Consider the following 9,441-nt stretch of genomic DNA (forward strand, 5'->3'; position numbering starts at 1 on the left):
ATTGTTTGAAATTGTGCAAAAAGGAAAATTAATGGATGTTTTTGTGCTGTTTATGGATTTGCCTAATTTAGTTGCTGGATTATTTCACACAGTAAAAGAAGTCTTTTGAAAACTCTTTGATTGGCGATATTTTGTTTACATGGTGAAAGCTGAGAAACATTGTGACGTAGTCTTCGGCTTCAAAAGCAGCAACGTTGAAAAAACTGCCAAATGCATCAGCTACGGAAATCTTTCTGCAAAAATTTTGGCGATCTGCTGGTTGTTTGGATAATGAGTAAGTGTTCAATCAGCATAAATAATAATTAAAAACTATTAATTACATTAAAGTTCCGTTTAAATGGAAAATCATCAGCCAAATCATGTATTATTTGCCAATCTTGTGCAAAAATCTTACTTCAAGATTTGACTTGAGAAAAGCCTTGAACAATCACGAAAAGCAAAGAAAGTCAACAATACAACAATTGTCGCTATCGACAGGGAGTTGAGATGACACACTAAATACTGTATTGAGTTAAGGAAAGCCTTCGAACATGGATCTAAAAAGCTCATAACTCGTTTTTTATTCTACTTAGAAATTTCGAACAGGTGCCATCTTCAGCAGAAAAATCAGAGCTTTCGATGGACATATAATGTAAATATGTGCAAGTATTTTTTCATCCCTATATTAGAGAATTTATACAAAAATTGTTTTATTGCCCCCCTAAGGGGGTTTCCCCCCCCCCCCCCCCCATAACGGGACGAAAACTACCCTATGTGTTATTCTGATGCATAAGCTATATTATTGTAAAGTTTCATCAAAATCCGTTCAGTAGTTTTTGCGTGAAAGAGTAACAAACATCCATCCATACAGACAAACTTTCGCATATATAATATTAGTAAGATTGCTCAATCCAAAGTTGCGGCTGTGGCATTTACAAACTAAATCAGCCATCAGCTAAAATATTTTAGAGCATTGGTTTAAATTTTTATAGATTTCAATGTAGACACACATTCATACAAATTTTTAAGTTAGCTGATATTTTATTTATTTTTAAAAAAATTAATCGCCTGTTGCAGGTGACATAAAAAGGACATGCATTTCCATCTCTTTGTGAAAAAACTCAAAACTCTGAATTATATCAATGAATTGAACTGGTTTTTCTTTTATGTTGGACAATAGTATTTGAGTAATTATTCTATGGAAAAATTAAATTATGCACTCAATTCTTTCTTTAGTAGCAATTTCTCAAAATTGTCGTTGCGGGTGTGACTCGTCTGGCTATTGTAATTAAAACTTTAGTAATGCCCAGGGGCGTAGCTAAGGGGGGGGGGGGGTTGGGGACAACCCCCCCCCCCCCGAAAAGTTAGTCTCAAAAAAAAAAGAGAAAAAGAAGAGAGAAGAGAAAGAAAAAAAAAAGAAGAAAAGGAAAAAAATTCCAAGCGATTATATATATATATATATAAAAGAAGTAACCCCCCCCCCCCCCCGAAAGTCGGGTCTAGCTACGCCACTGGTAATGCCTCACACTAACATTTACAAAGCAGAGTTTTTGAAGCTAACTAATTAATAAATACATTAATACAGTTGAACTTGCCTTTAACAAGCGAAAAAGCTTTGAAATATTTGTTTGTTACAACCAAGTACTCATGAAAAAAGAGTTCGTAAAAAAAAAATTCTAAATAATCCCTCTTAAAAAAAAAACATTTTTTTTTCTGTAAAAAGAAGTTGAATAAGTAGTTTAATTTGACTTGTCTTTTTGTATCTCTCTTTTTTTTTTTTTTTGTTCTTAAGGAATATTTATGTCCCAAAGAGAGAAGATTCGTCACATGTGCCCCCCCCCCCCCCCGCATTTTTCTTAACATCAAGAGCCACAGTGTATGTTGAGGGTTGTGTGTATTCATATTTGTCATCGTCGTTATTTCTTTCATTATTATTTCTTTCTTCTGCATTAGCTTGAATTTGAGCTACATTATACTCGGAAGAGATAACATAAAAAAAATAAATGTATAAATATTCAAAATGCTACTTTACTCCACAAATTTAAAAAAAGGATTGTTGTCACTTGTTCTAAAGATTTCTGATTCATTACTTTCAACCGACTTCTAAATTTTAAAGGAATTTTTCCTAGGAAAGAAAAGCTGAACTGTAAATCAACAGCAATTTTTATGAAACACACACACATGCAAAAATAAAATCACACACATTGTAAGCGGGTTTTGCTCGTTAAAAAGAAGCTGTGCTCCCCCTTAACATTGTACCAACCAAATTGTTCCAATTACCTCCCTACATGTGGGTTCTTGCTAAATCAGGGCTCGTTTAAGCAAGTTTGACTGTAATATCAAAGGAGTAATGAAGAAAACAAATTTCATTTCTTGGAGTTGTCATTTTTTTAAAATAATATTTTCTCCCGGCCAAATATACGTATTCACTGAACTTTTCCTCGGATACTCTATTTGTATATCATCGTCATCTATTTGCTTTATTTGTGAACAAAACTACTCGATTAAAAATTTCAACTGCAATTGTGTTAGTAACAGATCCCAGTATATTTTTATCAGAATGATGTGGCAGCAAATTCTCTCATATGCATTTTCCATACTTGCCAACTCTACTGTTTTTAACGGGAGACTCCCGTTTTTTGCTTCCATCTCCCAAATTCCAGTTTTTTTTACGATTTTCTCCCGTTTTTGTAGTTTTATCAGTCAATCATCAAAAAGTTTCACTTTCTTCTCAATAAATGGCGACCTTTTCTAATCTACCAATGTCAGGGAATAAGAATTTTTCCAATTAATAACTCATTCAGTAAAAATTAATTTTTTGGAAGCTTTCCACATTGCATGTTCAACGAAGCACGTGCTTTGCCGAAAATGGCAGCCGATTTCAATCCTTTTGCATCTTGAAAATACTTCAATTATTTTGAAAGTTTGAAGTTATTTTAACATGTGCTGCCCTATACCTACTTATTTTATATTTCATTTTATTTTATTTTTTTTTTTTTGGATTTGAGAAATTAAATTTTTGTAGGTACTTTTTTCATAGAGACTGGGGAATGTACGAAACTTTAAGCAAATTCACTCCTTATTATTTGGTTTTTCTTTGCAGTATAGTTTTCTTGCTGCTACCAACTTGCTAACATCTGCAAAAAATCCCCATTTCACTTTAAATTTAGTATTCATGTTATTTAAAAGCATAATTTAATCACTCTGTTGTGAAGATATGTCGCTGGTGAATCACCTATAGTGGTATATAGGTACCTCTAGTGGAATCTCCTGTTTTTTTTTTCTTTGAAGGTTGGCAAGTATGATTTTCTGAAGTTAGTGCTATACCAACTGTATCTTCATTAATAGGAATAACATGATGCACTGATTCTGTATTTAAAGCCGTATTTTGTATTGTTCTTGGAGCCGGATTTACAATTGGAATTCCTTATTTACAATTGAAATTCATTAAAATTTTAATTCGTTTCAAACTTTGCCTATCTACATTTTTTTCTATCTTAGTAAACACTTTAATAGCAATTAATTCTAATTCCTTACTTTTATACTATTTGAATTAAAAGAGAGAAAACAATCCACCCTGACTATTGTATTTATTTTTAAAATAATAATAGTGAACATAATCTTGTTTTGAAACTATTAATTTAATTTCAATAAAAACATTATAGGTACTATATAAAATATATTCTTTGTCTTATGATTTGCAAAAATATTATTTTCTTGCACATAGAAGTAAAAATTTATCAATCTAAAATGAATAAATTTGCACACACTATCCCACTTTAAGCGGATGTTAATTTTGATTTATTAACTGGGGTTCCCACAACTAAATCAAAGGAAATAGTTTTGTCGTCTAAATATATTCCAGCATATAATTGTTTAATAAATTTCTTAAAACTTGTTTACATTACATTTGTGTTCAATTTTCAAAGATGTTGCGGGGGTGACTTTAGTATGATGTCACACCCGCAACGCTTAATAACTTTAATTAAAATATTAATTAATTACAGTCGGGGCCCAATACAGGCTGATTTTGCTACCGTTTTTCGGTACCTTCACAAAAATCTTGTTTTGAAATAGGTACTTTCACAAAAATCAGGTAGCTTCACAAAAACAGAATATTTCACAAAAATTTGCATTTTAAAATATAAAATTTGTTCCTCTGTTTAAAACTAAATTTACTTATAAAATAAAATTCTAAGCAGGTTTATATGTACAATCGCGTAAATAGCAACCTTTTTGTGGTATTTTAACTCATTTTTGGCTGTTTCTCGCCAAAGTGAATTTATGCAATATTATCGGAATCTTTTAACATGTTTTGGGGAACCATTTTCTCATAATTTCCAATATTGTGCACAGTACATAGTCCATTAAGCTGAAATTACAATGGTATTTTTGGTACTTCTTAGGTTTTTAGCTCCCCCTCCCCAAAAAACGAAACCTGTTAAAAATAATACCAGATGACATTTACACTTTTCAAACTAAAATTTCACTTGTTCTACTTCTCTTTTACAAAAATTAGGATGCCTCTAAAAGTTCACAAAAACGATGCTGATAAAAAAAAAAACTTTCACAAAAATAGAATGATGCAATACTTTCACAAAAATAGGTAGCGAGAAAAATATCCTGGATTGGCCCCTGACAGTCGAACCTCCATATATTGAACTTCCACACATCAAAATCTTCTATGTATCGAAGTCCCAGCAAATTTCCATGTCCATTACATAGAAAAGTTGTTTCTATATATCGAAAAAAATCTCTATATATCGAGATTTTTTTTTCCACTTTAGATGGTTTGTCTCATGAAAATTAGAGGGAAAAATTATGTTCACTCTAAAGGTTGCTACGAAACCTCACGAGAAATCTAGGGTTGAGGGGCGGGTAGATAGGTATTATTCCGTTCTGGAGTTCTTAAATTCCCTCAAGTTTATTTCAAGTCTTAGTTGCAACCAGTAATATGGTAAAATCAGTTTCAAATTATCCATATTGTCAGTTGATTATCATTTTTAGCTTCAGTGAAAATCAAAGCTAAGTAGATTGAATTTTTACTTTTCTCTCGATTACATTGTCAAAACTAAAGTACCCTAATTTTGCGGATCAAGTTGAATAGCTGAGGAAGGAAGATGTATGAAGGCGCAACAATGTCCTTTCTGGTAAATTTAGTATTTTCACAAGCAGTGTTCCTGTATTATGAGAAAATGGAAAACCATAGTAAAAGTACTGAAATTTACAGTAAACACACTCAAAAACAAGAAACGGCATTACAGTTGGCCAGACTTAGATAAAATGAAAAGCTTTCTGCAAACACAAATCCTAACTGGAAAATTTTCTGCAAATAATTATTTTGTCTAACTCACCCTTGAATAAAAAATTAAATTTATATTCATATATGAAAGAGGCAAAAAAAAAAGTGCTTTAAATCATTCAATTTTTTTTACAATAACATATAGTTTGCTTATTTTTCACCAACTGAAGAAAACTGCCAAAACCATTATTTTTTTCACACATGTGCTTTAAAAGGCTTTTGGAGAAAGGCTTTAACAGAAATAAACTCTGGGATTTTCTTAAAAATTCCCTTAATTTTTTTTTTTTTTTAATCAACGTTAGCAGTTTGAAAAAAAATTTCTGCAGAGCCAAAAAATTTCTGCGAACCCCGTTCGCGCGTTCGTCTATATTATGCAAGACTGCAGTTGGCCAAAACTAGCTTTAACTTTAATGTTTTAGGAGATTTTTATGATAAACTAAGATCATTTCTACATATCGAAATTTCTATATATCGAGTTTTTCCCCGGCAATTTGCTACTTCGATATATGGAGGTCCGACTGTATTTTTATGTCTGTTATTGAAAGTACCTCAATGAACTATTTTTGAATGCTAAGTTTCATGACTTACAGGCAAATAGATTTTTCTCTGAAAATATAAATGCATCTTTTTGTTGCGGGTGTGACATAGTAATTGGGAATAATTAAATATGCTTCCCTTTCGTAACAAAGATTAGTAAACACTTCTCTTCGGGCAAAAACACTCAGCAACAGATGTTAGATTAGGTGTGTAAATTTAGAGAATTATTTGTTGAGCTGCATGAGACCATGAAACATAAGCATTTTTGATTCAGTCTTTTTCACACGGACATAGCCCCAATTTATTAATTAAAACAAGTATGTTATTGAGACAAATTTAATTCTTTTTTTGTAAAATATGAACTACAGTGAAATCCCGTTACAACGAACTTCAAGGGAGCGCAAATTTTGTTCGTTGTAACGGGCATTTCGTTGTAATGGAATTCAAATAATGTAATGGCAGTTATATAGGGACTGGAAATATAGTTCGTTGAAACGGAAATTTCGTTGTATTGGTATTCGTTGTAACGGAATTTCACTGTAGTACACTTTTCGCATTCTATGTGCAAAATTTCAACCATATTTAACAAAATTTAAATTTTCATCCTCATGTCCTCTTTTTTTGTGGATTGAGCGGTATTATTGAATTGAGTGGAAATATACTTTTTTTTTTTTGCTGTGTTTTATTCCACTCCATTCCTTGTAGTTTTAAACATTTAAATGCAAGTTCGCTTATACTAATTTTAACCGGGGAAGGATGGTTCATATATGGAAATCAAGGATGTCAGATTTTAGCTGGGCCGAAAAAAGCCATCCTAATTTGGCTTTTATTAAAAGAAGAGAAAAAGAATTAATTTTAATTTAGCCGCACTGAAAATTATGTTTACATCGTTATAACATCATTTGTATACATTCATTTAAACAAAAATAAAAATTAGGTGGTAGTTCAACACATCATTGTACGGTATAAAATAATTCTATTTTTCACCACTACACTCATAAAATGAAATTTCCTTCTGTAGCTAGAAACAAGACTACTTCTTAACTGCATTTTTCATATTTCAATGAAATGATCAATTTTGAATGAGAAAGGTAATATTTGTCACATTGCTTACTTTTAACTTGTGCCATATAACTTTCATAGTTGTTTAACAGTGAATCAAAACACCCAATTACTGAGTGTACAATAATTCTACAATCCAGCACTGAGAACTACATAATTATTTAAGATCTGTGTTTATTTGACTTATGTAACAGGGTTGGCAAAAACCCGGGGGGGGGGGGGGGGTTAAAAAGCCCATGGACCCAGGGTTTTTTTTTTTTAGGGAAAATGTGGGGTACTTGTAGCATGTTGTAGCGTAAGTATATGGACAAAGCACGAAAATTGTCTTGAGGTAAAAAAAAAGCTGGAAAATTCAGCGTTTTCTGAAGAAAAGTATAAAAAACGACAAAACCCAAGAATGGTGAAGTTTCAGATTTTTTAGTTTCCTTGATTAGCAACAGTTAAGGCAAAGTTACTTCTCGGATGATAAAATCTATTGTTCGTTTTTAATTACTACTTTTTTTTTCTTTTTTGCATTTTACTTTATTGTATTTCATTTTGTTATGCAAAACTACTGTAGAACCTCAAGTAGTTTAAATCCCTTTTTACTGAATTCCAGCTTAATCAAGACATTTCTTTCAATTTTATGTTGCTTGTTTTTCTACTTCTGTGTACAGAAAAACAAATATTAAACTTTTTCGTAAGATAATGGAAAACTGTACATCCTATTCTGTTTTCTGTCCGACCGTTTGTAAAACCTGTTAAGTTAATTTTTAAAGATATTTCTTGTTTATTCGAGATTTGTGACGTGTTGGTTTGCAGAAAATAATTCAAATGAAAGACTTTTAGCCAAAGTAGTTTCCTCTGTACAATCTACAAGTATTGAGAAAATCAGACGTGACAGGACTTAGCCAAGATAATTTGAGTTATTTATTGACCAGTTAAAGAAAAAAGTTAAATATATTTATTTAAAAACTTCAGAAAATTTAAAAAACCCAAAAGTGGGCTAAATAATGGGTTTTTGCAAAAAAAAAAAAAAAAAAACCACTGGGGCCAATCCGGACAACCCTAGAATGTAAATATTTATTATCTTGTTTTTTTTTTTCCCATTTGAAAAAAAAAAAAACCCTTAATATGTAGCAAAATATCTCGTACTGGAATGTGTGGAGACACATGAGTCACAAAAAGGGCTGCACATTTTTATATTTCTGGGTTTTCTTTCAAGTAAATTAACTCGCATTGTAGCAGTAAAAACTATGTAATAAATAACTTTTGTGTGTGGGGAGGGGGGGGGGAAATAAAAAAACCAACATTTTAGTATGTCAGTTCTTTCTTTATATACTTCAATGGGGCATGCAAGGGACAAACTTTGTCACTAGGTGGCGCAACATGTTCCGTTGGTATTCTTTACTTCCGGTCAATACATTAACGTGCTTGAGAGCGTACGCAATGAAGAAACATATTTCCAGAGCTAAATCAAGTTTGAAGTGAATTTATAACAAATAAACAGGTTGTTGTTTCAACTTTGAATCAAAAACTAAAAGTTATGGAGGTTTAAACAGGGGGTCTAAAGCTAAATTAAATAGCAGGGAGTATAGATAGTATTTAAATAATGGTTAAAACCCAGACCAGCTTGGTTATATAAGATTATGAATTTAAAAATTTTATGAGATTTCAATAATTCTACAGCTAACATAAAATATTCTTGAGTTTTAATTTAATACTTTCTCATTATAGAGAAAAACTATTTAGTAATTATTCAATTTTGAAAGTATACAGTGAAACCTGTGTAAGTTGACCACTTGCGGTGCAGAACTTTGGTGGTCAACTTATAGAGGTTGAATTATGTAATAAGATCGAATTCTGTGTCTGAAAATAGCGGTTAACTTAGACAGGTGGTCAACTTTACAGGTTTTACTAGAGTTATTTTTTTACTTCAATGTTAAAAACTGCAAAATTTTGCACAAAAATACATTCTTATGCTGCAGCTTAATTTTTTGCTGAATGTACGTTTCTCTAGTTGTTGGTCAAACTAGCGTGTAAGAAAGACTAAAACGTAATTGCTCTCATATTTTTCATTTTCTTTTTCATAATTTCCAATAACTATTAATTTTTTTATCCAGATTATTATTTTATTCCCCTATGAAATGTGCAAAATATGGTAGTAGAAGATACAATGACAACTTTATTGTTATATCAATTTTAGAGACGTACCGAGTACTCGGTAACTACTCGGCCAATATGCCGAGTACTCGGTACTCGGCCAAATTTTGATCAGATACTCGGCCAATACCGAGTAGTTGCAAAAAATTGAATATATTAAAATTTACAAAAAAGCTCAAGCATAAATAATTTTCTGCAACCATTTACAATTCAAATTTAAATTTTGAGAATAATCAAGTTTGAAATACTTCAATGGAATAAATCTTGTGTGTGGTTCGAATGTCTCGAAAGTTAATAAAACTTTTTTGTTAAAAATTGTGCAAATATGGAATTTTTGCTACAAACTAAAATTAGTTATAAGATACATAAAAATACCTTAGCTTTAAAAATAAAAGGAAATAAAACAACGTTAGAAGCAC

The sequence above is a fragment of the Uloborus diversus genome, unplaced genomic scaffold (genome assembly GCF_026930045.1).
Source record: "Uloborus diversus isolate 005 unplaced genomic scaffold, Udiv.v.3.1 scaffold_13, whole genome shotgun sequence".
Classification (NCBI taxonomy): Eukaryota; Metazoa; Arthropoda; class Arachnida; order Araneae; family Uloboridae; genus Uloborus; species Uloborus diversus.